Raw genomic sequence first — 5,775 nt, 5'->3', positions numbered from 1 at the left:
GGCTGGTGAAAGCCATGAAGTCCGTGGATGCCTCCTAGGGCTGGAGCCAGTTCGTAAACATTCCTGTCACTCTTCTTTTTATTATTATTATTATTTTTTTTTAAAGATTTTATTTATTTATTCATGAGAGACACAGAGAGAGAGGCAGAGACACAGGCAGAGGGAGAAGTAGGCTCCATGCAGGGAGCCCGATGTGGGACTCGATCCTGGGACTCCAGGATCAGGCCTTGGGCTGAAGGCAGGTGCCAAACCACTGAGCCACCCAGGGATCCCTCTTCTTTTTATTATTAACTGTTTTTTTTGGTGCGATTGTGGGTGACCTAGAACTACTGTTTCAGCAGGCCACATGTAGGGGCTGGCAACAAATGTAAGGCTCCCACAAAGGAGGATATCAGACCAGAGATCCCTCAAAGAAGACACAGTCATTGAAAGAGTGGACCACTCCCACAGCTCACCTACTTAGCTTTGGTCTGGATACAAGAGGAGGTAGGGGATGAGGACAAGAAGTTTCCCCAATAATGTGTTAGCACAGCTGGCCCTAAGCACTGTTTGGGTCTAGAGTTCATACTACCTGTGTAGACTGGAAAATCCTTAAGGTAATAATTCAGTTCAAAGTGGTCTCAGGTTGTTTTTAGGCACTTGGCAGAAGCAAATGTAATCTTCTCTTGAGGTTTGTACTTTAAATCCAAGCTTCAAGGAATTCCTTCAGATAAAATTTGAAGGAATGTGTGCTTTCAGTGAAAATACAAAGTACACAAGGAAAGAAATCACCATGAGTAAGAGTCATTAGGGACACTAGGCAACAGAGTCAGACCAACAAAGACATATTAGAAATACAAAATACAAAATATAGGAGCTCCTGGATGGCTCAGTAGGTTAAGCATCCGACTCATGATTTTGGCTTGGTTCTGATGATCTCAGGGTCATGGGATTGAGCCCTGTGTCCTTGCTCAACAGGAGTCTGCTGAGATTCTCTCCCTTTGCCCCTCGCTCTCTTTCTCTAAAATACATAAATAAATCTTAAAAAAAAAACACACACAAAACATAAGATATCTTGCTTATACTTAGAAAGTATGACTAAAGAAAATCTCTAAAAGGACCGAATTGGTCTGATAAAAAATAAAGCTTTTAAAAATGAACATTAAACTATTTGAAGTTAGAAACTTTATCGTTAAACAACAGATTAGACATACCTAAAAGGAGAATGAAGTGGAAGTACATCTGAAGTTACATAGGTGGAGCCACAGGGATACAGAGAAATGGAAACTAAGCGAAAGGTTAAAAAATACGGAAGATAGATTGAGAAGGTGTGATACATATAATCAATTCCAAGGGAGAGAATATATTTTTTTAAAGGTTTTATTTAGGGGATCCCTGGGTGGCTCAGCGGTTTCGCGCCTGCCTTTGGCCCAGGGCGCGATCCTGGGGTCCCGGGATTCAGTCCCGCATCGGGCTCCCGGCATGGAGCCTGCTTCTCCCTCTGCCTGTGTCTCTGCCTCTCTCTCTCTCTCTCTCTCTCATAAATAAACAAATCTTTAAAATTTTTTTAAAAATAAATAAATAAATAAATAAATAAATAAATAAATAAATAAAGGTTTTATTTATTCATGAGAGAGACAGAAAAAGAGGCAGAGACACAGGCAGAGGGAGAAGCAGGCTCCATGCAGGGAGCCCAATGTGGGACTTGACCCGGGACTCTGGGACCACGCCCTGAGCCAAAGGCAGACACTCAATCGCCGAGGCACCCAGGTATCCCCAGAAGAGAGAATATTTCAAAGAAGCTGAGAATTTTGTAGAATTGAAATGTATCAATCCTAAGCCTCAGAAAGCCTAATTTTTGTTTTTGTTTTAAGATTTTATTTATTTATTTATTAATGAGAGATACAGAGAGAGAGGCAGAGACACAGGCAGAGGAAGAAGCAGGCTCCATACAGGGAGCCTGACGTGGGACTCGATCCCGAGTCTCCAGGATCATGCCCTGGGCCAAAGGCAGGCGCCAAACCACTGAGCCGCCCAGGTGTCCCAAGCCTAGTTAATTTTAAGCAGGACTGAAAAAAAGAATTGATAGCTGCCTCAGCTGGTAAAGTGTGTGACTCTTGATCTTGGGGTTGTGAGAGTTCAAGCCCCATATTGGGCATAGAGTTTTTTTTTTTTTTAATTTGATAAATCGTGAGAAATTATAAAATACGGGAAAGCTATCTAAAAAGTAGCTATCAGCGATGCCTGGTGGCTCAGTGGTTGAGCATCTGCCTTTGGCTCAGGGTGTGATCCGGGGTCTGGGGATCGAGTCCCACATCAGGCTTCCTGCATGGAGCCTGCTCCCCCCTCTGCCTGTGTCTCTGCCTCTCTCTCTGTCTGTGTCTCATGAATAAATAAATAGAATCTTTTAAAAAATAATAAAAATAAAAAGTAGCTATCAGGAAAAGGAACAATCAGAAGCTAGGCTAATGCTTGATGCTTCAGGGATGATGGAAAAGATGTTTAAGTGTGAGATGAGCTTAAAATGTTCATCTCCCAGTGATTGATTGTAAGCTGAGGGCTGAAGCTACCAGGATAAGTTGCCTTGCCAGGAGGGATCCAGTGCTACTGAGTCTCTTGTCATGTATCAATCCTACTTTAGAGCCAAAGAACAGAGTCTGGCTGAGAAGAGCAAAAGTATTGAACGCTTGGATTCACAGAAACACTTGAGAAAAGCTAAAAAAAAAAAAAAAATTAAAATAAAAAAATAAGGAGTAATGGTTGGCAGACAGGTATGAGCAGTTAAAAGCACCCTAAATCCTACCTTGGAACCAGAGTGTGGTGAAGCTCTTCCTGCTGCCACCAGAGTTACTCCACTTTCTTTCCTGGCCTGCCTAGTTTGAGAAATCCCTAGCAGACACATTTGATTAGCTAAGCCTTGGTTATGTTACAAGGGGATTGCTGGGAAAGCCAACTATGTGGTGGGAGATGAGCTCTATGTTCCAAGGTGATTTGTGTGGAGTTTCCAAGCATGAGAAGGGGCTTCAGATGAAGGGGTCAAAATGGGTGTATTGCCGCCCCCACCTCGAGACCTTTTCCCCTTCATCTCAAGGACACACAGGAGACATGGGAAAGCCTTGAGCTACAGCTACGGGTTAGTTGGTCTGTTTGTTTTTTGTTTTTTTATTGGCAATATATTGAGATATAATTCCATATTATATGGTTTACCCATTTAAATTGTACAATTCAGTAGTTTTTAGTATATTAAGAGTTGCACAACCACAATTTTGTAATATTTTTGACACTCCAAAAAGAAATCCCATACCTTCTAGCAGACACTCCCCATTTCTTCCCAGTCTCCCCAGCTCTAGGCAGCCACTACACCACTTTCTAGATTTGCCTATTTTGAGACATTTTATGTAAGTGGAACCAATATGTGATCGTTTGCATACCAGTCAGCCAGGTGTCTGGGATATAAGGAACCGAGGCTGTGAGGAGGATCTCTCAAGGGGTACAGGAGCAAACCTCTGTCCAAGTCAGACAGGAAGCGTGTGCACTGTAGGGATGGCAAGTCCTTAGGGCAGGGGAGGGGCCGCATATCTTCCCTGGTGCTGGTGAGAGGGCAGTCAGGACTGTTCACCTGGATGGCTGGCTTTGGACAAATTAGGCCAAAATCTGGGGGTGGGGTTAGATTGTGTGCTGAGGACAGTGTGTAACACAGGAGCTGGATTGCAGGCAGGAATGTGCAGGGTGTTGGGGCCACCACGGCCAGTATATCCTTCCCATAAGAATTGCAAGAGACTCGTCCATTGCAGATAAGCAGGTAGGCACTCTGTGGGACACTGATGGGCAGGGTGACTGAGCAGGGGTGAATAAGAGGTTAAACCTACAGCTTAGCCCACACGGGAGCCCAGCAGCAACTCAGGGGGTAGCAGTGGGAGAGTCCCATCCTGTCACCTGTATGGTACATTCTGATCTGGCTACTACAGCATGAAGTCTCTCTGGGTTTCTGATGGAGGATAGGCTCATAAAGAGCACAAGAACCCTGAAAAAGGCAAAAGGTTCTAGCCCCTGAGAGCTAACTCAAAAATAAGGGTATGGGAGCACTTGGGTGGCTCAGCAGTTGAGTGTCTGCCTTCGGCTCAGAGTGTGATACTGGGGTCCTGGGATCGAGTTCCACATCGGGCTCCTCACGGGGAGCCTACCTTTCCCTCTGCCTGTGTCACTGCCTCTCTGTCATGAATGGATAAATAAAATCTTTTTTTTTAAATTTTATTAAAAAGGCACAGAGAGAGAGAGAGAGAGAGGCAGAGAGACACAGGCAGAGGGAGAAGCAGGCTCCACGCTGGGAACCCAACGTGGGACTTGATCCCGGGTCTCCAGGATCACACCCTAGGCCGAAGGCAGCGCTAAACCGCTGGGCCACCAGGGCTGCCCTAAAATTTAAAAAAAAAGAAAAAAAATTAAAGAATAAAGGCATGGCCTAGGCCGATAAAAAAGCTAGGCTGTGATCTCTGGCACAAAGGTAGAGAGGCACCCAAGTAACTGTAGCAACCTGTGTGCCCTGCGGCTGGGTGCCTCCCTGGCCTGCTCCCAGTTTTCGGCCTCATGGTATAGCAGGAACCAACAAGATGGTTCTGCTCTGAGAATCACCAACAGCCCCATGGGACCACCATACTCAAAGGAAAGCAAGCATGGGCCCTCTGTGACCACCCTGTTTGTCCTCTGTTTTGCTGTCTTGTCCTGGGCATCCTGACTCTCCCAAGCCTTGGCCTTTTCCCCTTACAGATTCTGTTCTAAATCTGTCTTGGGTGGCACCCAGTTCCCCCTGCCTGGCCTCTGTGCCCTCTCTCACCACCTGACTCTTCCTCACCCCTCCCCCACCCCTTTCTTCAGTAGCCTTCTAGTCATCTCTTGACTGCAAGAACCTTGGGCTCAGGATACCTGGGTCAGTCCTTCCTGACTCCTCTAATGGCCCCTGCCAAGATGCAGAGCTCCACCCTTGGCCCTGGGCCCCCCAGCCCGATCTGCCCTGTCTCAGTGTGGGTGGGGCCAGGGGAGATCATCATAGCAGCACAGAGCAGATCCCCCCCTAACAGTGGTCCACCCGTGTTCCTAGTGGGGGTCTGGCTTTGGTGAGTGCAGCTCTGTACCCCTTGAGAGATCCTCCTCACAGCACGACCAGAGTGAGGAGGCAGCAGGGAGGGGCTCAAGGGAGCTGCAGTTCCTTCGGGGTCTGCTTCTAACCCAGATCCTAAAGCTTCCAGATGAACATGCATTCAGGCTCCAGGGTGCCTGCAGCAGCCACAAGGGTCCTTTATCTTACCTTCACCTCATCAGCCTACCTGGGGAAGATGCCATGCATTACACTCGCTGCAGGGTGTGATGGCCAAAAGAGGGACTCGGCATGTCAAATGCTCCCATACCTAGTGCTCATCAGAACCCACAGTGACTCTAGTCCAATTCCACAAATGAAAACAATGGAGCCCTGCTTAATTAATCTCCCCAAGTTAGAAAGCCATCCAGCGAGTGGCAAGGGGGATTTGGGTCTCCAGCCTGCCAGGTGAAAGCACTTGTGACCACATCCTCTCTGAGACGGGCTGGAGGTCCATCCCTGTCCACTTAATCCCTCTCCCAAGAGGAGGGTGCTGAGTCACACCTGACTCCCTCCACCATTCCCCCCAGGCTGCCATCTTCACCCTACCTGACTCCTGGCATGGAATGATACAGCCTCAGAGCTGGAGGTCTCCTGTCCCCTTTCAGCCAGGAAAGTCTCTGCTGCCCCTGTCAGATCCTTAGCAGTCACCACACAGGCCA

This window comes from Canis lupus, chromosome 7, assembly GCF_048164855.1.
Source record: "Canis lupus baileyi chromosome 7, mCanLup2.hap1, whole genome shotgun sequence".
Lineage (NCBI taxonomy): Eukaryota > Metazoa > Chordata > Mammalia > Carnivora > Canidae > Canis > Canis lupus.
The sequence above is the reverse complement of the archived record's forward strand: the minus strand, read 5'-3'. Positions refer to the sequence as shown.